The sequence below is a fragment of the Erythrolamprus reginae genome, chromosome Z (assembly GCF_031021105.1).
Source record: "Erythrolamprus reginae isolate rEryReg1 chromosome Z, rEryReg1.hap1, whole genome shotgun sequence".
Lineage (NCBI taxonomy): Eukaryota > Metazoa > Chordata > Lepidosauria > Squamata > Dipsadidae > Erythrolamprus > Erythrolamprus reginae.
In genome coordinates, this window is record NC_091963.1 from 67,705,163 (window position 1) to 67,727,590 (window position 22,428).

The 22,428-nt window shown below is 49.4% G+C and overlaps 1 protein-coding gene across 8 annotated transcripts in view; it reads left to right on the top strand.

Annotated features, from left to right (window-relative positions):
• The window catches only part of MATCAP2 (microtubule associated tyrosine carboxypeptidase 2), a 119,583-nt gene that overhangs the window by 12,631 nt on the left and 84,524 nt on the right, over positions 1-22,428 (top strand). Inside the window, exon 2 of one of the 8 annotated variants that reach the window (XM_070726301.1) lies at positions 19,128-19,170. The exons of the other annotated variants lie outside the window; for them this stretch is intronic. The gene's annotated coding sequence lies outside the window, so the exon portion shown is untranslated. The remainder of the gene's footprint in view (positions 1-19,127; positions 19,171-22,428) is intronic. 8 annotated transcript variants of the gene reach the window in all.

Here is a 22,428-nt window from a genome sequence, read left to right on the forward strand (position 1 = left end):
TGGCCCAAGGGATCCCCCAGATTTCACAAGCCCTTCTTAACTCTGGATCAAGAGCATTTTTAAAAGTATGGACTAAAAGTCTTTCAGGCCATTCTCTCAATTTTCCTGCACCCCGTCTGAATTCCCACACCAATTCCTTCACTGGTTGCCCTGCTTGTTTCAGCAAGCCAATCTGTTTCTCTGCATCTATCTGGCTTGCAACATCTTGAAATCTCATTCTCATCAACTCAATAAGCCCAGCCACATTGTTTAGCTCAGGAGCTGCTTCATCAAATAATCCAGCTATAAACTCTGCTGCCTTCCCTTCATTTAATCCCTCAGAAATGGCCTCAATCAGCTCACGATCTGTTGGAAACGAATGGCCATGTTGCCTTACAAATGCCCCAACTCTGTAGAGAAAGTAATTAAGTTTCTTCGGATCCCTATCATATTTTGCCTGGAAGGAAGGTGGGCCGGGCAATCCAAGAGGAACTGCAGCAGGCATGACGGCAGGCAAAGGGGGGGGTTAAACAAAGGATGCAATCTCCCCACTGGTAGATCTCCCTGCTGAGGAGGAGGCTCCCGTCTCAGTTCCATTCCGCTGCTAGCGGGGGGTGGCTGGGCAGGAAAAGAAACGGCAGTTCTCACGGTTTCACTGCCCAGGAATTCCAGCTTGGCTGCTGGAGTTCCTGGGCAGGGAGGAGACAGGGGCCAAACTGGTACTGGGCCCATCCTACCTCCAGAATATATACAGTCCCAGGCGTCTTCACGTCAGGGTGTTCCCCAGGCTCTTGTCTCCCATGCTTGGGGCCTCCCCAATCGGATCTGGGTGCCAATATGGGCTCAGAAGGAAGAGTCACCCAGGTGATTTTTAATTCTGTTGGAGGACCTTTAGGGGTTTCACTTGCAGCCGTGTGGAAGGAAAGGTTTTCTTCACTTCGCAGGGTCTCCTTCATCAAACCAGTATAGGAATCCCCTTGGGCTTTCAAGACCCCTCCATGGGTCTGGGGGCTTTGTTTAAGGGTTGTTCCACTTACAGTCAGGCATCCAAAATAGTCATGGAGATCTGCCAAGGACTGGCTCCTGGACACCGATTGCAGGCTCCCAAATCAAACTGGTTGACAACTTGGCTTTTCAGCTATCTCCAACCTGAGTGGGGCAATCAGGTGGCACTGAATTGGGTCTCAGTTCCTTTGGTCAGAGGGTCCTGACCTTCCATGGCTCAAAGAGGAGACAAATGCTGAGGGGGGGGGGGCTTTCATCAGCAGCTCTCTTCCATCATGCATCTCCCGTGCTTTCAACTCCATCTGGGGGAGGGGTTCTGGAAATTCTAAACCCCTCTTCCTTAGGGTTTTCGGTTAACTAATTTCTTTCCATTTTCTCCTGAGTTTACTCCTCTGCCCATGGTTGGCCCCTGAATAAGACGAGAATCAGAATTTGATGTCAGCACTACAAATAGCACCTGAGAAATAAATCAAGTCCCAGTCCAATTCTCTCGATCAGAGCTCAATTTATTAACAGAACCATGTTGGTTACACCATGGCCATTCCGATTCTGAATACTTCCCAGAATCCCACCTAGGTTAAGATTCATCTTACATCCCCACACCCACAAGTTCATCACGAGAATGAGTCCGTGTGCAGGGTCTTATCAACTTCCTCTTCTCTTCAGTTGAGGCAGAACAAAAGGTCACCTTGGCTCGGAGAAAGGATTCTTTGGCTGTGTCTAGCAATTTTCCCATTGACTACTCACTCCCCCTCCCAACCCCCCCATATGCTGTATTACTGTGGCAGGCCGAAATCTCTAACCATACATGATGGCTTCGGCCTGACTTTGTGTTTATTTTTATACCATAAATTCTGATTTAGCATTGGATTTGTATCAGCCCTTTCTCTCTGTACTGAGAGTGGGTCCAGCAGTCACGTGGGTTGCTCGCTGTCCAATCCATCAAGGACTGAGCCTAGTCTTTAAAAAGCCTGCTGGATCCGCCCCTTCCCCAGAATTTGCTCGGTCCTGTGATCCAGCAGGTCTCGTGGTGGCTCGTTCCTCTCGCAAAATACCTTCCCTTCATCTTCTTTCTAACCAGATAAGTAAAATTTAATATTGTATTTTACTTAGAGCTTGCCTTGGTTTGCGCGCCAGCCTTACCGGGCTCGGCGCCGAGGGAAAAGCTGCGGCACGGCTATAGTGGGTTTTTTCTAAAACACCCTGCTTGCGCTGCTGCCGGATTGTATTTTTTCGTGAATCTAATTGGCCAGGAGGTTTACAAGGCAAGCTAAAGATTGTTCCAAAAAAGGGCTTTTTTCCTCCTGCAGTGTGGTACTGTTAGCAAACTTCCCTTGATTGTCCCCTGGACTTTAGTCTTCCCTCCGTTTGCAAAATCGTTGGAGCGGTTTATTTTGATGCGAAGGCCCTCAGCGTCCAGTAATTTTTCCATTAAGTCCGCCGCTTGGCCCTGGAGTAAGCTGTGAGACCCTCAGGCCTTTTCTCCCTGGCTAAGCCTCCAAACCAGTGTGCCTTGGTTTACTTTGTTTAAGGTTAGCGAGGCCTGCCCCTCTGCACTCCCTGGCACGAACTCTGGTAACGTCCAGATTGACGTGTGAGTTGCAGATGCTCCTGGGCCTAGGAGCAGGGCCCCCTTCCTCTTGGGAACGTTGCCCTAGAAGCTTCTCCCACCAAATTCTGGCTCAAGTCTTGTCCCTGTAGTTTGTTCAGGCCATGACTTCGTTTCCCAAGAGAGGCACATCTAAAGGTCCAGGAGAGGTTAGGCCTACTGGCGATGAAATTGATAATATCCCCCAGGCCTCTTCCTACTCTTCCTCAGGAGCCCCTACAATGGCTAGACCCACCAGGGCTGAGAAGAGAAGGGACCAAGCTCTGCAGAGAATACATGAAAAATTGGCTAAACGTTTAAAGGTGCAGGCCTAAGTGCACATTAGCCCTGAACCTTCGTAGGCTTCTAACCTGCCTCCCTCGGGTCCCTGTGCTTTCTCTGAATGAGCCAAACCTAAACAGACCCCAACCTAACTTATGGGACTTAGGTTCAGAGGAGCCAGACATTATGGAAGATCCCTCTGAGCCAGATCCATCCCAGGCCTTCAGGGAATCTCCGTCTCTACCTGCTACCATTACTAACCTGCCTCCAGAGTTTCAATCTATGTTTTCTGCCTTATCTAAAGCCACTGATGCCAAGCTCTCGGCTACCAATGTGCCTTCTCACTCTCGTCCCCTTCCACGCGCCTCTTGGCCCGTGAGTTCTCTCTCATCCTACAGAATTCCAATTAATGAGGATTCGGATCCTTCTCAGGATGAGAACGACGATATGACGTAGAGGATAAAGATGACCCATTCCATTGCCTGTCAGAAGATAAGGAATCTCAAATCAAGATTCCAACCCCGGCTGCGATTTTTCCATCTCAACTCTTCAAATCTCTTCTATTCAAGGCAAGAGTTTCCACAGGCTTAGCCGGGCAAGATAAACAGTCTGTTCCTTCCACAGATTCTCCTGAAGAAACTCTACCATACTTCATGGAGGAAGAAGAAGACAATGAGGTCATCTCAATGCCCAAATTGTTTAAAGATGCTTGGCTTAAGCAGTGGGACCACCCAGCCTTTGGCTTCAATCCCACAACTAAAGACAAGAAACTACATAAGCTTTCTCTATCTTATAAAGACCTTCTTGTCTGCCCTAAAGCTGATGAACCGGTAAAGACTCTACATTCTGTGGCTGCTATGCCTGGTGAAGCAGAGGAGGTATTAAAACCCGAAAGCAAGCGCTTAGAGCAAATACTCAAAAGATGTTTCTTCATGGATACCTGGGCTATTAAGAGTGCAGCAGCAGCATCTTTCTTTTCTAGAGCTACGCTTTTATGGCTTCAACAGCTCCACCAGCATATTCCCCCTGATGATCTAAGGGGCCAACAGGACTTTAATAAAGTTTTTGCAGCTGCCCAATATGTAGCTGACGCTACCTTGCAATCATCAAGATTTGCAGCCAGGTCAGTAGCGGCCTCAATGTCGGCCAGAAGACTTCTATGGCTCCGCCCTTGGCAGGCGGGAGTGAGACAAAAATGGCAGCTGACCATGGGTTCTCTGAAGCGTGACCTCCTATTTGGCGAACTCCTGGACCCACTTCTCACTGAAACCGCTGACAAAAAGAAAGTTTTGGGACCCACCAACAAGAAGGCCATCAAAACTCAACCTTTCGACATCCCAACCGTCAACAGGATTAAGGGTTCGCCTTCCAGAGAAACTCAGGTCAGTATTCTCCTTGTTTTTGCTCCCAAGCTGGCAGAAACCCCAGGGTAGAGGATCCCGTTACCAAAGAGGTTCCTCCTCGACCAGAGCTTCCAGAAAGCCCAGGTGGTGAGCCTCATTCCACTCCCATAGGGGGGCGCCTGGCCTGATTCTCCTCCAGCTGGCGCTGTTCCTGTAAGGACCCCTGGGTTATTGCTTCTGTGGAATGGGGTCTTCAGTTAGAGTTTATTTCCGTACCTCCCAAATGTTTCATTTCTTGTCCATCCCCCAGGTCCTCTCCATCCCGTCTCCGAATGGAGGAGACTATTCAACACCTGTTGTCTATCAGGGCTATCCAACCAGTTCCCTCCTCCCAAAGAGATCTGGTCTTCTACTCCATCCTCTTCATGGTCCCTAAGACATCTGGAGGATGGAGAGCCATCTTAGACCTTAAAAGATTAAACCAGTTCATTAAAAATAGGAAATTTAAGGTGCATTCCTTGTCATCCATCTTAGCCACTATCCATCCAGGGGATTTTATGGTCTCCTTGGATCTCACAGAAGCTTATCTCCATATCCCTGCTGCCAAGGGTCATAGAAAATTCCTTCGCTTTGCCTTCCAGGGCAAGCACTATCAGTATAGGGCCATGCCCTTTGGGCTCTCCTCAGCTCCTCGAGTCTTTACTAAGCTCCTAGGAGTCCTGGCGGCTCACATTTGAGCCACACCCATTCATATTTTATGCTATTTGGATGACATATTAATTCACGGTTCCTCTAAAGAGGACACCTGTTCAGACCACAACATTGCTATGTCTATCCTACAAGATCATGGTTTTTCCATCAGTCTCAAGAAAAGTCAGCTCCATCCGTCTACTTCTATTCAACACCTGAGGGCTATCATAAATTCAAATCTCTCTTGGGTTTTCCTCTCTACTGAGAGAAAAGTCAGTATTAGGGAGCTTATTTCCCAGATATGATCTCAGAGAAGGACTACCATCGTTATCCTGTCTTCCCTACTGGGAAAGATGGTGTCCTGCATTGGCATTATCCCCTGGGCCTGTCTTCACGCCAGGGATCTCCAATGGCTTCTGTTACCATTCCAGAGATCAGGGAACAGCAACTCGGCATGCCTCATCACTCTTCCAACCACAGTCTTAAGATCCCTTACGTGGTGGACCTCCCCCGCTCTGGACAAGGGATCTCCCTTCAGGTGTCCAGATCAATTTACCATCACCACAGATGCCAGTTTAACGGGCTGGGGAACCCATGCCCAGGGCCTGAGGCATGTGGTCAGCGGAGGAGGCTTCCAGACCTATCAACTGGCTCGAATTGAGAGCAGTGTCCTTGGCCCTCAAAAAATTCAAACCACACATCATCAATCAACATGTCCTGATTCTCACGGACAATATAGCTACAAAGAGTCATATTTGCAGACAAAGGAGCACCAGGTCCAAAGCCCTGATGAGAGAAGCCCTGAAGTTGGGTCTTTGGGCAGAGAGGCATCTACAGTCGTTAGGGGCCGATCACATATCGGGAGTCCTCAATGTACAGGCGGATTGGCTTTCCTGGTTGACTATAAATCCAGGGGAGTGGAGCCTTCATCCGGCTCTGTTTCAGCAAACCTGCCTCAGATTCGGTCACCCATTGCTAGACCTATTTGCGACCAAGGCAAATGCTCAACTCCCTCGATTCTACTCCAGGTTCCCATCCCCAGGAGCAGAAGCGACAAATGCACTCAGAATCCCCTTGCCCCGAGGTCTGCTTTACGCCTTCCCTCCAATTCCAATTCTTCCAGATGTGATCCACAAGATCATTCTCAAGAAGGCCCAGGTGATTCTGATAGCCCCTCACTGGCCACGTCGGCCCTGGTTCACGGACCTACAACGTCTGTCCGTCCAGGAACCCTGGTGACTCCCCGTTTCGGAGGATATGTTGCAGCAGGGGGCCTCTTTCCATCCAGATCCGGAGTGGTTCCACCTCACCGCTTGGCTATTATCCGGTGCGACTTAGATCTATGAGGATATGACCTGGACACTGTATAAATAATCCTAAGAGTTTCCACCAACAGGATTTACGACCATACCTGGTCCAAGTTTCACCAATGGTGCTCACAGGAGGATCTATCCCCCCTGTGTATTCCCATTCACAGGATCGTAGCCTTCCTCATGAAGGGGTTCCATCAAGGCCTCTCATCCAGCACCATCCGACGTCATCTGGCTGCCCTATCTTCGGTCTTAGCAGGGCCTCGCAGACAACCACTCCGCTCCTTTCCAGAAATCCAAGAATTCCTCAGAGGTATTTCGAACCTCAGGCCTTCCAAGGTTCACAGATACCCATCCTGGGACTTACCGCGGGTTCTACATTCCCTCACTCAGGCCCATACGAACCCTAAGATCAGCATCCATCAGGTACCTATCTTACTGTTCTGCCGGGCTCTCTGGTAGGAGCCTCCCAAAAATTCAAGGGTACAAATTTCAGACACACACACGTTTGAAAATTCAAAACAATGTTCTTTATCACAAAATTCAAAATAAACTAAGCACTCTTTTTGTATTGCAAAGAGCACTCGTTCCAAAACAACTGGGTAGTCTGTACAATTTCCCTTAAGCAGTCATTAAGTACTTAGCTAGCAACTGTGAAGAAACTTCACACCCCTTCTTCTTCCAACGAAGTGAGACACACACACACACACACACTCATTCCTCTGCTTTGGTTTCAAAGGCATGAAAAATCAACAAACAAAGTCCTAATTACCGGAGCCCTACCCAAACACAGGTAGCCTCTCTTATCTCCTGTACTATGTCCTTACTTGGTCTCTTCTATGCATAATTCTACGCTTGCGTGGGTCCAAGATGTTTTCATCCAAATCAATGGAAGATAAGGGAGATTGACTGCCTGGGTTGTGTGCCAAGCCCCCCTCTTCCAAGTCACTCCCACCTTCTTCTTTGTCCGAGGAAACTAAACTCTGAACTGACTCTGTCGGCAATAACACAGGCCTATGACATGTTGAAGTTTCCCCTGCATCCACCTCCACATTCCCTGGGGCAGGAGCTGGGCCAGAGCCAACCACAACACCATTCCCTCCCGGAAGGCCCCTCCCCTGGCTCCAGTGCAAGGGATGAGGTTTCTGTGGAAATTGTGCATGAAACGCCTGAACAAGGATGGGAGCATCAACCAGGGCAGCCTCCACCCACGAACAATCATCAGATTGCACAAGATATTGAAAACAATCGTCCACCCAAAGTCCCAGATGGCATGCATCATGACCTCGGGCAGATGATCCTGAACACAGGGGGCAGGCAACAAAGGGACACTGGGACAAAGTGGGCACTCAGGAGAAACAGGTACCAAAAGGGAATGGTGGAAAACAGGGTGAACATGCAGGCTCACCTCGGGAAAGGGCCCATGAAGCGTGGATCAAGTTTACATCAAGGTAATTCCGAAGCGATGTGTTTGGTGGATAACCAGACCTGGTCACCAACAGCCAACGGGGGGATGCCTCGCCGGGACCGGTCCTCCACCTGTTTGTAGTCCTCTTTGGCCTTAATCAAATACTGCTTCATCATCTCATGAACCGCTTGCAGTTCCGATAAGAAGTCCTCTGCTGCGGGGACTGGGGAATCTAACAGGGTTAACGGGAAAAACCGGGGATGGAAGCCATAGTTTGCATAAAATGGCGTGAGTCTTATGGAGGTATGCCGGGAGTTATTAAATGCAAACTCCGCTACTGGGAGGAAACATGACCAATCAGCCTGCCGGTCTGACACAAAGCATTGTTCCAAAATTCCAATGTTTTTTTCTGTTCCCCCATCAGTCTGAGGGTGCTGGGTCGTAGCAAGACACACTTGGATCTGTAAAGCAGACATAATCTCTTTCCAGAACCATGCAGGGAGGCGGAACCAATTAAGATGTTCCGCCCCAGAAGCTTGATGGACCCAGAGGGCTTTCAGACGGCGCTTGGGGTTATTCCAGATGCACTCATCCACAGTTCGGCAGAGTCTCTTGCGGAAGCCTGGAACAAGGCTGCAGCGGAGGCTCTTGATCGGATTGTGCCTTTGCGACCTCTCCGTGGCGCTAGACCCCATAGAGCTCCATGGTTCAACGAGGAGCTCCGGGAGTTGAAACGCCAGAAGAGACGTCTAGAGAAGCGATGGAGGAAGAGTAAGTCTGAATCTGATCGAACACTTGTAAGAGCTTTTATTAAGACTTACAAAGTGGCGCTCAAGGCGGCAAGATGCGCGTATCATGCCGCCTTGATTGCATCAGCGGAATCCCGCCCGGCCGCTCTGTTTAGGGTGACCCGCTCCCTTCTTAATCAGAGGGGAGTTGGGGACCCCTTACAGAGTAGTGCCGAGGACTTTAACACGTTTTTCGCCGATAAAATCGCTCAGATCCGGGCAGACCTCGACTCCAATTGGAAAACAGAGTCGGCTGACAACGAGTCAGTTGAGGTGACTGGGGCCCGTACTTGTCCATCTGTCTGGGAAGAGTTTGATCTGGTGACACCTGATGAAGTGGACAAGGCCATTGGAGCTGTGAGTTCCGCCACCTGTTTACTGGATCCGTGTCCCTCCTGGCTGGTCTCGGCCAGCAGGGAGGTGACACGGAGCTGGGTCCAGGAGATTATTAACGCTTCCTTGGGGAGGGGATCCTTCCCATCATCCTATAAAGAGGCGCTCATGCGCCCCCTCCTCAAGAAGCCTTCCCTGGACCCAGCCGTACTTAATAACTACCGGCCAGTCTCCAACCTTCCCTTTATGGGGAAGGTTGTCGACAAGGTGGTGGCACTCCAGCTCCAGCGATCCTTGGAAGAAGCCGATTATCTAGGTCCCCAGCAGTCGGGTTTCAGGCCCGGTTACAGCACGGAAACTGCTTTGGTCGCGTTGATGGATGATCTCTGGTGAGCCCGGGACAGGGGTTTATCCTCTGTCCTGGTGCTTCTTGACCTCTCAGCGGCTTTCGATACCATCGACCATGGTATCCTTCTGGAGGGGTTGGGGGTGGGAGGCACTGTTCTTCAGTGGTTCTCCTCCTACCTCTCCGGTCGGTCGCAGTCGGTGTTAGTGGGGGGTCAGAGGTCGACTCCGAGGTCTCTCTCTGGTGGGGTGCCTCAGGGGTCGGTCCTCTCCCCCCTGCTATTTAATATCTACATGAAACCGCTGGGTGAGATCATCCAAGGGCATGGGGTGAGGTATCATCAGTACGCTGATGATACCCAGCTTTACATCTCCACCCCATGTCCAGTCAATGAAGCAGTGGAAGTGATGTGCCGGTGTCTGGAGGCTGTTGGGGCCTGGATGGGTGTCAACAGACTCAAACTCAACCCGGATAAGACGGAGTGGCTGTGGGTTTTGCCTCCCAAGGACAATCCCATCTGTCCTTCCATTACCCTGGGGGGGGAACTATTGACCCCCTCGGAGAGGGTCCGCAACTTGGGCATCCTCCTCGATCCACAGCTCACATTAGAGAACCATCTTTCAGCTGTGGCAAGGGGGGCGTTTGCCCAGGTTTGCCTGGTGCACCAGTTGCGGCCCTATCTGGACCGGGACTCACTGCTCACAGTCACTCATGCCCTCATCACCTCGAGGTTCGACTACTGTAATGCTCTCTACATGGGGCTACCTTTGAAAAGTGTTCGGAAACTTCAGATCGTGCAGAATGCAGCTGCGAGAGCAGTCATGGGCCTACCTAGGTATGCCCATGTTTCACCAACACTCCGCAGTCTGCATTGGTTGCCGATCAACTTCCGGTCACAATTCAAAGTGTTGGTTATGACCTTTAAAGCCCTTCATGGCACTGGACCAGAATATCTCCGAGACCGCCTGCTGCCGCACGAATCCCAACGACCGATTAGGTCCCACAGAGTGGGCCTTCTCCGGGTCCCATCAACTAAACAATGTCGGTTGGCGGGCCCCAGGGGAAGAGCCTTCTCTGTGGCGGCCCCGGCCCTCTGGAACCAACTCCCCCCGGAGATTAGAATTGCCCCTACTCTCCTTGCCTTTCGTAAGCTCCTTAAGACCCACCTGTGTCGTCAGGCATGGTGGAACTGAGACATCTCCCCCGGGCATATACAATTTATGAATGGTATGTGTGTATGTATGTGTGTTTAGAAAATGGGGTCTTTTAAATGTTTTTAGTAGAAATTTAGATTTGTTGTAAACTGTTTTTTCACTTTGTTGTGAGCTGCCCCGAGTCTGCGGAGAGGGGCGGCATACAAATCTAAATAAACATATAAACAAACATTCCGTGAACTGAGTTCCTCGGTCTGACACAACTCGATCTGGGAGTCCATGGATCCGGAAGATATGTTGCAAAAACAATTTACCGGTGTCATGGGATGTGGGTACCTTGTGACAGGGGATGAAATGGACCATTTTAGTCAACATGTCCATCACCACCAGGACTGTGGTGAACCGCGACGGGAGTAAGTGTGTGACAAAGTCCACAGACACAGCTTCCCATGGCCTCGTGGGCATTGGCAATGGCTGTAGTAATCCTGGCGGGGCTCTTATGGCTGACTTGGCCGCACGACACCGTTCACATGTGGCAACATACGAGTGAACGTCATCTTGGATTCGCAGCCACCAAAATGTTCGAGTCACTAAGTCCAAGGTTTTAAACAAGCCAAAATGACCCGCCGCAGGATTGTCATGGCATTGGGACAGAATCCGCGAAGCAGCCCTGCTGGGACGTACATTCCCCCCGGCACCCGAGCAGTCCCTCAGCAAATGTCCAGGGAGAATTGGGCACCATCTCCTTCATACGCTGTGCCACAAACCCATCCCCCCACTGCATCTCACGGATACGCCTCCGCAAGTCGACAGGGTCCTGGGTAACAGCCAGCGCTTCCGCTGGCAAGATTGTCTGTAACGGGGCCAGCTCTTTTGGATGCAGAAACTCTGGTTTCCTAGACAAAGCATCTGCTCTGGGATTCTGGAAGCTGGGTGTATACCGGATCCAAAAGTTGAAACTTGTGAAAAAGAATGACCAACGTATCTGTCGTTGGTTCAGCTTTCGGGCCATTTGCAGATACTCTAAATTTTTATGGTCGGTCCTAACCTCTACTTGATGCTGGGCGCCCTTAAGATGATGTGTGCATGTCTCAAATGCCGACTTGACTGCCAAAAGTTCCTTTTCCCAGATCGTGTAGTTTCTTTCCGAGGGCATGAGTTTTCTTGAGTGGTAGGCACACAGAAACAAGGTGCCACCTTCGGGACGGGCCTGTAGAAGTACAGCTCCGACGGCAACATCAGAGGCATCGGTCTCAGCAACAAACGGCCGACACGGATCTGGATGCTGCAACAAGGGCTTCAAAAGCCCCCTGTTCCTCCTCACACTAATGGAACGAGACATGTTTTTGCAACAACCGGGTGAGAGGTGCAGTCAACAGGGCAAACCCTGGCATGAATGTGCGATAGTAGTTTGCAAACCCCAACAACCTCTGCACATCCTTGCCAGGTTTTTAGTGCTGACACCTTGCCCGGGTCCATGGCTTTGCCCCCTGGAGAAATGACATGACCTAAAAATTCTATGGTGGTCTGCAGAGACTGACACTTCTCCAGCTTAGCATATAAACGATGCTCTCTCAACCGGAGCAGAACCCGGTGCAAATGTCCCAAATGGCTGGACTTGGAGGAGGAGTACACCAAAATGTCATCCAGATATATGACCACAAAATGGTCTAACATGTCCCTGAATACATCGTTCATCAAATGCTGGAAAACAGCCGGGGCATTGGTGAGTCCAAAGGGCATCACTGTATACTCAAAATGCCCATATCGGGTGCCAAACGCTGTTTTTCACTCATCCCCTGGCCTTATACGTACCAAATTATAAGCGCTGCGGAGGTCTATCTTGGAAAAAGAAGTGGCAGCTCGTAAACATTCCATTAATTCTGGGATTAGTAGCAAAGGATAGCGGTTGCGTACCGTAATGGCATTCATGCATCGGTAATCGCAGCACAAACGTAAGTCTCCAGTCTTTTTCTTGACAAACAATACGGGCACTGATAATGGAGAGGTCGATGGCCTGATGAACCCTTTGCCCAGATTTTTATCCATGAAGTCCTTGAGGGCCACTAATTCAGGTTCCGACATAGAGTACAAACGATCAGCCGGCAACTTGGCCTCGGGTAACAGGTCTATGGCACAATCATGTCTATGGCACAAGGGCGATGCGGCGGCATGTGTTCCGCCTCTTTTTCATTAAAGATATCCGCAAACTCAGCGAGGCCCTCTGATAACACTGCTGTGGGGATAACAGGCCCTTGCGAGGCACAATGGTCTACACATTGTAAACTGGGAAACGTGATGCTGTTCTGCGACCACACAACCTGAGGATCATGCGCTCTTAACCATGACAACCCCAAGACAAGAGGGAAATGGAGGCCCCGCGTGATATAAAATTGTAACGCCTCCACATGAGTCCTGATGCTGATCCGCACCAGCAAGATCTGAAAACGGATGGGCCCAGACAACAACACCCCCCCATCAATGGTTTCTACAGTCAAGGGAGGGTTCACAGGACACAAGGCTAACAAATGTCTCTGTGCAAACTCTCATCCAGGAAATTCGTAGTGGCCCCCGAATCCGCGAGGGCAAGAGCAGAAATCGATTGAGTACGCCGATCCACCAGGAGCTTGACATTAATCGTGAGGTGACGGTGCGTTCCGGGGTCGTTAGCCAAAGAATCCTTAACCGATGAAATGCCAGCCCGACCTAGTGTTGCCACCAAGCCGGGCCGCCCTCGTTTCCTGACTGCACCCCGGAACCATGGTATGCATAGCACCAACAATGTGATATGTGGGTGCCTGGAAGCTGTAAGGATCTGGATGAGGTCCAATAGACTCAAACTCAGCCCAGACAAGACCGAGTGACTGTGGGTATTTCCTCCTAAGGACTACTCAATCTGTCCATCCATTGTTCTGGGGGGAAAAACTTTGACTCCCTCAGATAGGGTCTGCAACTTGGGTGTCCTCCTGGACCCACAGCTGAACCTTGACCACCATCTCTCAGCTGTGATCAGGGGGACCTTTGCCCAGGTTGGCCTGGTTTACCAGCTGTGGCTCCATCTGGACCAGTAGACTCTACGCACAGTTACTCAGGCCCTCGTCTCCTCCCGTCTTGATTATTGAAACACTCTACATGGGGCTACCCTTGAAGAGTGTTCAGAGACTGCAAATAGTCCAGAATGCAGCCGCGTGAGCTGTCATAGGTGTATCTCAGTACACCCATATAACACTTATGCTCCACGAGCTGCACTAGCTTCCTATTAGTCTCCTGGCACAATTCAAGGTGTTGGTTATTACCTATAAAGCCCTACGTGGCTCAGGGCCAGACTATTTATGGGACTGTCTCTTGCAGCATACCTTCCAGCAGCAAGCAGGCCATCGAGGCAGTGAGAGCATCAGCATCAGTTGCAGCTAGGCCAAGCCAGTGCTCTCCATTTGCTTCTCCCCAAGACACTGGGGCCTCTTCCAGGTTCTGTCGACTAAGCAATACAGGTTGGCGGGGTCATGGGGGAGGGCCTTCTCTGTTGCCGCTCTGGCTCTATGGAATCAACCCCCCCAATGTCCATATTGCTCCCACCCTACTGGCCTTCCGTAAGGCCACGAAGACTTGGCTTTGTTGGCAGGCCTGTGGGGCCATGAACTAACAATTATCGTGGCCAAATCGTATGAATGGTATGCACATATGTTGTTTTGACTGTTTAATTATGGGTTTTTAATCAGGGTGTTATAGTTTTAGATTTCGACTTCTTTTTATTGTTTTTGTATTTACATTGTTATTGTAAACCGCCCTGAGTCCTTCGGGATTGGCGGCATAGAAGTCAAATTAAACAAACAAACAAACAAACAAACAAACAAACAAACAAACAAGGGTCGGAAGAAGGGGCAAGTACAGGTCTGCTTTGCTCCCGCTCTAGAATATGGAGCGAGTCTCCATCTGTTACCATCATCCTTACCTGAGAGAGGAGGAGTGACTAGGAGGGGAGGGCAAGGGACAAGGCCAGCTAGTGGTGGTTCAGCTAATAGGAAACAGGGGGGACAAAAGACCTTCATTTATCAGTGAACCTAAACTGACTTGATTTAAATCATATAGTAGAAATTACCCAAAGAAAAAGAAAGAACAACATCAGCAAAATAAAAAAACAACCACTGGTGAAATGCTCTGGGTTCAGACTGTTTTGAGCGGACCGGCAGGGATGGCCACTGATGGTTCGCTGAGCCACTAGCGATGGCTGTCTGGCCACGCCACTGAACCAGTTGGGTGGTTGCTGCTCACTCACCCTGCAAGCTGATATCCCAGGATTGCACATGCGATAGGACATGAGTCCGTACTGGAAGAGGGGGATGGGAGATGCAGTGCACATGTGCTGATGCTGGCAGTGGAGGGGGAGGAACAGGTGGAAGATAGGAAAGCATGTTGGGACAGCAGGGAAGGGAGATGGCAGCCTATTCCCTTCTCTGAAGCACCAATGCACTTTCTTGTCTTCCAAGTGGCCTTCCTGGTTTCCCTGTAGCCAACTTGCAAAGGCAGGCAAATGGAAGGTGATGCGGAAGGCAGGCAAGAATTTCAGGGTGGCAAGGAAGGAAGGTAGCAGCCTACTACCTTCTGTGCAGCAGTGACATGCTTTCCTGCCTCTATCTATCTATCTATCTATCTATCTATCTATCTATCTATCTATCTATCTATCTATCTATCTATCTATCTATCTATCTATCTATCTGGATTTCTAAACTGCCCTTCTCCAGCAAATTCAGAGCAGCATACAAGATAAAAACAAATACAAGATACAAAGTCATAAAACCCCCGGACATAAAAACCCTAGTCTAAAAACTCCAGACATTAACAATCATTCATCCAGATTCATCCGATATCACAGACATACTATCAGCTGAAGCAGTCTGTCAGTGTTCAATGGCCCCAGGCCTACCGGCAAAGGTGTGTTTTTAAAACCTTTTGAAAGGCCAGGAGGGTGGGGGCAGTGCGAATCTGTGGAGGGAGTTGATTCCAGAGGACCGGAGCTGCTACAGAGAAGGCCCTTACCGTGGGCCCCGCCAAGCAACATTGCTTGGCTGACGGAACCTGGAGAAGGTCGACTTTGTGGGATTTGACTGGCCACTGGGATACATGAGGCAGCAGATGATCTCATAGGTAATTTGGTCCTAAGACATAGAGGGCTTTATAGGTAATAACTAACAGTTTGTGTTTGGAGACCAATTGGTAGCCTATGCAGCTCACAGAGTGATGGTGAAATATGGATATATGTTGGTAGACCCATAATGGCTCACACTGCTGCATTGTGGACTAACTGCAATCGACGAACGTTTTTTAAAGGTAGCCCCATTTAGAGAGCATTGCAGTAATTGAGCTGTAAGGTGATAAGGATATGAGCGACTGAGAAGAGACTCCCTGTCCAAATAGGGCCGCAAATGGTGGTGAACCTGTGCAAACATCTCCCTTGCCACAACTGAGAGATGTTGCTCTAACCTCAGCTGGGGATCAAGGAGGACTCCCAAGTTGTGGACTTTCTCCGAGAGGGTCAAAAGACCCTTCCAAATGATGAAAGGACATATGGAATTGTCCCTGGGAGGCAAAACCCATAGCCACCTGTCTTGTTGGGGTTGAGCTTGAGCCTTTTAACACCCATCCAGATTGTCACAGCCTTAAGGCACCGGCACATCACCTCCATTGCTTCATTGACATGACCTTCCTGGTTTACCCATAGCCAGCTTATGAAGACAGACAAGAGAAAGGCCATGTGGAAGGCAGGAATGCATGTCAGGATACCGTGTCTCCCATGCCGGCTCCACGAGACTTGGGTCTCCAAAGTAACCCTCTGACTTCCCACACTGCCAGCTGCCTACTCTTTTTGACTGCAAGTGCCACTCTGGGAAGGAAGCTTGTGGAGTCCAGTGGTCCGGGGGAAGGAGGCTCAGCTGTGGTGCTGTTTCCTGCTGGCAAAGATGCGAAGCTAGAGGAGTGGAAGGTGCTGCTGGCTGGCAAAGGGCCAGGGCAGGCCTGCCCATGCCACTGCAGAGCTTTCTTTTAGCCTGGGCTGTGATGCTTACTGAAGTGGGTCAGTGCAGCTAGCCTTTCATCTTTGCCAGTTCACCCCACTTGTAGTCATGCAGCTGGCCAGAGTGGAACATGGGACAGCCAAAGTGGCTGATGCAGTCACCGCTGAGGCTGCCCTGGTTGAGCGATCACGGCTCCTTCCCAGCCACAAGCACTCAAGGACCACCATGTCCACCTTTGCTGCCTCTACATGCGGCACATGGTAGGGTCCACCACTCTCACCACCCTCCCTATCCACCTGGCTGCAGACATCCACCTGCCTGAAGTAATCCCGCCATTGTTTGTTTTCATTTTGTGGTGGGAGATGGAAGAAAGCTGAGGGAGAAATTGGGGGAGGAGGAAGAGGGTCCTGTGGTTACCAGCACAACAGCCACTGCTGAGAAGTGGGAAAGTGGCCTTATAGTGGCATGATCCAGTGTTCAGACCAGTAGGCGATGAGAAGTCAAAGCACTAAGGGAAAGAGGGATTGCAAGGGGGAGATGCTATCTTTGCGCCAAATATCATTTGGAGTAATCATAGGAATTGGGTGAGCCGAGCCACAGCTTCTTGGCTTCTTAGCTCAGAGAACGGCCATTTTCTGTAGGAGGATGACTGCAGCAGTGTGTGTATCTATTGGCCAAAGTACAGCTTCACCCTCTTTTTTCCCTTTTAAATGAAAAATCATTGTGATACTCTCTAGCAGTCGGTGTTAGTGGGGGGCCAGAGGTCGACTCCTAGGTTTCTCCCTTGTGGGGTACCTCAGGGGTCGGTCCTCTCCCCCCTGCTATTCAACATCTACATGAAACCGCTGGGCGAGATCATCCAAGGACATGGGGTGAGGTATCATCAATATGCGGATGATACCCAGCTTTACATCTCCACCCCATGCCCAGTCAACGAAGCGGTGGAAGTGATGTGCCGGTGCCTGGAGGCTGTTGGGGCCTGGATGGGTGTCAACAGACTCAAGCTCAACCCGGATAAGACGGAGTGGCTGTGGGTTCTGCCTCCCAAGGACAATCCCATCTGTCCGTCCATCACCCTGGGGGGGGAATTATTGACCCCCTTGGAGAGGGTCCGCAACTTGGGCGTCCTCCTCGATCCACAGCTCACATTAGAACAACATCTTTCAGCTGTGGCGAGGGGGGCGTTTGCCCAGGTTCGCCTGGTGCACCAGTTGCGGCCCTATCTGGACCGGGACTCATTGCTCACAGTCACTCATGCCCTCATCACCTCGAGGTTCGACTACTGTAATGCTCTCTACATGGGGCTACCTTTGAAAAGTGTTCGGAAACTTCAGATCGTGCAAAATGCAGCTGCGAGAGCAGTCATGGGCCTACCTAGGTATGCCCATGTTTCACCATCACTCCGCAGTCTGCATTGGTTGCCGATCAATTTCCGGTCACAATTCAAAGTGTTGGTTATGACCTTTAAAGCCCTTCATGGCATCGGACCAGAATATCTCCGAGACCGCCTCCTGCCGCACGAATCCCAGCGACCGATTAGGTCCCACAGAGTGGGCCTTCTCCGGGTCCCGTCAACTAAACAATGTCGGTTGGCGGGCCCCAGGGGAAGAGCCTTCTCTGTGGCGGCCCCGGCCCTCTGGAACCAACTCCCCCCGGAGATTAGGACTGCCCCTACTCTTCCTGCCTTCCGTAAACTCCTTAAAACCCACCTTTGCCGTCAGGCATGGGGGAACTGAAACATCTCCCCCTGGGCACGTTTAATTTATGCATGGTATGTCTGTGTGTGTGACTGTTAGCATATGGGGTTTTTTAAATATTTAAATATTTTAAATTTATCTGATTGCTTATGATTTGTTTTTTACATGTTGTGAGCCGCCCCGAGTCTTCGGAGAGGGGCGGCATACAAATCTAAGTAATAAATAAATAAATAAATAGTGTTTTGAGCTGGCACTGTAGGCAGTGGTAGAAGGCTGCCTTTTCTACAGCATCACCCTCCCCACTCTGAGAGGAGCGGGAGTTCTGCCTTTGCATAAATGGGCTCATGTGGGGCTTGTATGATTGGTGGGGGGATGCATGGCCCTCTGGAATGCATGTGACCTTAGACCTACACAAGGGATACTACAGTGGAGAGTGTGGCGAGAGAAGGCTCTGAGGTTCAGTCAAGCCAGATAGTGGAAGGAAACTTGGCTTCAGAAGGGCAGAATGTGAAGCTCCTGGATCTAACAGTAAGTGACATGAATGATGTCAAGTTGGCTATGCCCATCTGGTCACATGATCCCCCACCAAGCCATGCCCACCAAGCTACGCCCACAGAACTGGTAGGGAAATTTTTTGTCAGGCCCAAAGTAATTATGTGAAGTCAAAGCTCAGTAAAGTCAAAGGTTGGCCTGACACAATTTGCTAGTGATAGAGGAACAGGGGGCGGGGGAATGAGAGAGAGAGAGAGATGCCACCACACATTCCTTTCTGCAGATGCATAGTAAACGAACACAGGAAGGAATCAGGAATCCTGCATAGGATTGGTCCTCATGACTGCACTTGTGGGTGTGGGGATGTGATATGGGGTTTTGACCCGGATGAAATCTAAGGGACTCAGACTTGGCTCTTAATAAATCGTACGCTGAGAGAAGCACAGGCATGGAAATGATTTCTCAGAATGCTATTTGGTTCGCTAACATTTTTCACATTTCACTCCTGCACCCAACCCTCACCTGTTTTTGGAAATGATTCAAGAGGGAACATGCACACACATACAAACACACACTGAACCGGATTGAGCGGCTAACAACGGTTATAAATGCAATACAAGTAAAAATCAGTTTAAAAAATCAATAAAATTACATATATAGTTAAAAAAACCATGTGTACTAACAATCTGTCTTAATTCCAGGCCTGCCGGAAAAGCCAGATTTTGATGGCTTTCCGAAAGACCGGTAAGGAGGAGATAATGCGAATCTCTGGGGGCAATTGATTCCACAGGTCAGAGCCACCACAGAGAGGTTCTTCCCCAAAGTCCTGCCAACCAACATTGTTTGGTGGACGGGACTGGAGAAGGCCGATTCTGTGGGCCCTTACTGGACGCAGCGAGGTATGAGGAAGGAGGCGGTCCCGTATATAGTCTGTCCCTGAGCCATTTAGGGCTTTAAAGGTAATAACCAACACCTTGAATTGCGTTTGGAGACTGATGGGCAACCAATGCAGCTTGCATAAAGATGGAGTAATATGGGCGTTCCTAGGTACACCCATAATTGCACGTGCCACTACATTTTGGACCAGCTGAAGTCTCCGAATACTCTTCAAGGGTAGCCCTGTGTAGAGTGCATTGCAATAGTCAAGACGAGAGATGATGAGGGCACAAGTAATTGTGCGGAGCGCCTCCTGGTCAAGGTAGGGCCACAACTGGTAAACAAGACAAACTTGCACAAAAGCTCCACTAGCTACAGCTGAAAGATGTTGTTCTAACCTCAGCTGTGGAACCCTATACAAGGGGGGAATTTCTTCTCCTCCCAGGACCAAAGATGGATAGATGGATTCATCTTTAGGAGGAAGGACCCACAGCCACTCAGTCTTGTCTGGATTTAGTTTTAACCTGTCAACACCCATCCAGACCCTTACAGCTTCAAGACACCGGCACACCACTTCCACTACTTCACTGAACTGACATGGGGTGGAGATATACAGCTGAGTATCATCAGCGTAATGTTGATAACTCACCCCATGTCGTTGGATTATCTCACCCAGCAGTTTCATGTAGATACTGAATAGAAGAAGAGAGAGGACCGACCCCTGAGACACCCCATAAAGGAGGAGCCTAGGGGTCGACCTCTGTCCTCCAACTAACACCAGCAGCGATCAGCCACAGAGGTAGGAGGAGAACCACTGTAAAAAGGTGCCTCCCACTCCCAAACCCTCCAGCCGTCGCAGAAGGATACCATGGTTGATACTTCATGGCTGCTGAGAGGTCAAGAAGCACCAGGATAGAGGAGTGCCCCCATCCCATGCCCACCAGAGATCATCCATCAGCGCGACCAAAGCGGTTTCCCTGCTGTAACCAGGTCTGAAGTCAGATTGAAATATGGGTGTAAGTAATCCGTTTCTTCCAAGATCCCCAGGAGTTGGAGTGTCACCACTTTCTTAACAACCTTCCCAACAAAGGGAAGGTTGGAGACAGGACAAAGTTGAGGCTGGATCCTTCTTAAGAAGGGGCCTTACAACTGCTTCCTTTAGATGTTGTGGGAAGGACCCTTCACTCAAAGATAAAAATGTAGTTTTAGTTTGTTTTATACAGTTTTGTAGTCATATCACTGCTGAAACTCTTGAGAGAAGTTTGGAATTGTAATAATTTAATCTATTGGTGTTTTTTTTACATTATGTTATATATATGGTATAATTTCTGGTTGAAATAATAAATCAATTTAATAGTTAAATCAAGAAATTAAATAATTGCATAATTAAATATTTGCATAATATGTTAAATTATTGCTTGTTTTTAATATTGAATAAGGTATGACATTTACAGATCACCATGTGGCTTGTATATGATTTCAGCCACTCTGTTGTTATACAGTGAAAATATATTTTGTGATATCATACGTTATAATCATGAATATATTTTACTAGGCAATATTGATTCTTGTGCTGAAATATTATGAATTTGAATTACCATATTTTTCGGTGTGTAAGACGCACCTTTTCCCTCCCTAAAATAGGCTGATAATTAGGGTGTGTCTTATAACTCTGAATGTAGCTTCTTTTCAGTCCTAACCAGGTGCTACCAATGTTTCCAGCTCTTACTCACTTGCAAGCTCTTTCACTGTTACTCTGCAAAGAAGAATATTTTCCAAGCCCTGAGTCTTTGCAAGGTTTTTTTCCATCGCTCTACTTGCAATCCAAGGAAGATCTGAGGTAGGCTATGCACCTGGGATCATCTGGGGTGTGAGTTCGGATGGGGGGCAGCTAGCTTTCCATCAGGTTCTTTTCTTTTAAAGAGAGAGAGAAAGAATAGGGGGAGGGCAAATAACCAGTTTTTCTAGAGAAATAAATATTTATCTCCCATCAATTGCAGTGTAAAGACAGAAAGACAGAAAGAAAGAAAGGCAGAATTACCCCAGGCCGAACTCCCATCCCAGATGATCCCAGGTGCCTTCCTCAGATCTTTCTCAGCTGGGCTTGGCTTCCCACTCGCGGCTGCTATGTCTTCAGAGCCTGGAGCTGTCATGCAGTTACAGAGCGATGCTAGCTCTAAGTCCAGCTAGAGCAGAAGGGCGTGTGAATCTGAATCCTGGGGTGGGTGGCTATAGGGATGGGGAGAGAATCAGGAGGAGAGCCAAGTCTGGCATGACTGGTGGAGAAATTCTGGGAGTTGAAGTCCACAAGTCTTAAAGTTGTCAAGTTTGAAGATACCTCAGTTAGAGGTTAGGAATGCAAGGGTCTTCAAGCCTGGCAAGTTTAAGGCTTGTGGACTTCAACTCCCATTTCGGAGCTAGCATGACTAGTGGAGGAATTCTGGGAGTTGAAGTCTACAAGTCTTAAACCTGTCAAGTTTGAGTACACCTGAGTTAGAGATTAGGAGTGCAAGGGTATACATGGTTGTGAAAAGTATTCTGATACACTGGTATTTTATTAAACAATAAAACAAAAAAATAAAACAATTAGCCCCTACCCTAATTTCCTGCCTTTGGGGGCGCCTTTGGGAGGGCGCAGCAGTTGGCGAAGGCGCTCTGAGCAGAGGGGGTGGGGGCTGATGGAGCCGAGCCCCGTCCCGCCAGATGATCGAAGTTGCCCCGTGGGCTCCTCCACCGGCTGGATGCCTCACACCCCACTCATCCCTAAGAAGAAGTGGGATAGGCTGTGGCTCATCCCCAGGGAGACAGAGCCGGAGGGAAAAAGAGGGAGGGAGGAAGTGAGAGGGGGAGGGAATGTGAGAGGAAAGGAGATAGAGAAAAATGAGAAACTGATGGAGGGAAAGAACGGGAAGAGGAAGAACAAACAAATGAGAGAGAGAAGGGAAGAGAAAGAAAAAGAGAGGGAGAGGGAAGAGAAAAACAAATGAAAGGGAGAGAGAGAGAGAAATGAGAGAAAGATAGATCAGTGTTTCCCAACCTTTTTTGAGCCGCGGCACATTATTAATATTTTCAAAATTCTGGGGAACACTGAAGGGGGCGGGGCGGGGGGCGGGGCTAAAGAAAAGT